This window comes from Camelina sativa, unplaced genomic scaffold, assembly GCF_000633955.1.
Source record: "Camelina sativa cultivar DH55 unplaced genomic scaffold, Cs unpScaffold09030, whole genome shotgun sequence".
In the NCBI taxonomy this organism is placed as follows: Eukaryota; Viridiplantae; Streptophyta; class Magnoliopsida; order Brassicales; family Brassicaceae; genus Camelina; species Camelina sativa.
The window spans coordinates 1-418 of record NW_010930092.1 but is presented as its reverse complement, the minus strand read 5'-3'; the positions used below and the strand labels follow the sequence as shown (position 1 = coordinate 418).

Below are 418 nucleotides of genomic sequence, written 5' to 3'. Positions count from 1 at the left end.
TTCTGCAACGAGTAGAGAATTGGTACTAATCAGTCTTGATGAGTACAAACTTAATATAAAAACATGAAGTTCGAATTTCAGAACATATAATAGTATCCTACTTGAGTAATTTAGTAGGTGCCTGTAGATCTTTATCAGGCCCTTTTGACGTGAGCATTGGACAAACAATTTGGATGTAGAATTTTCAACCGGCTCCACTTTCAACCCCGATATAGACTTGAGAAGATCATACGTATTAGAGCTTGATACCTGCATTCAATTTTCAGAGCAAAAGATAGGAAACAGATCAGTACTAAAAAAACATAAAACCATTGCTGCACTGCACAGTCTTCAGTTACCTCTACAATGGTTGGGATGGATTCCATCTTTTGTATAGGTTGAAGAGCTAATACAGAAAGAAATGCGTCTGTATCAACTT

The 418-nt window shown here is 36.4% G+C and overlaps 1 long non-coding RNA gene across 1 annotated transcript; it reads right to left on the bottom strand.

The window, feature by feature from the left end:
- Window positions 1–101: 101 nt before the first annotated feature.
- On the bottom strand, window positions 102–418 carry LOC109131944. The gene is made up of 2 exons (XR_002037292.1): window positions 339–418; window positions 102–249 (listed from the first exon to the last, which is right to left on the bottom strand). It is a non-coding gene; the product is annotated as an uncharacterized LOC109131944 (long non-coding RNA).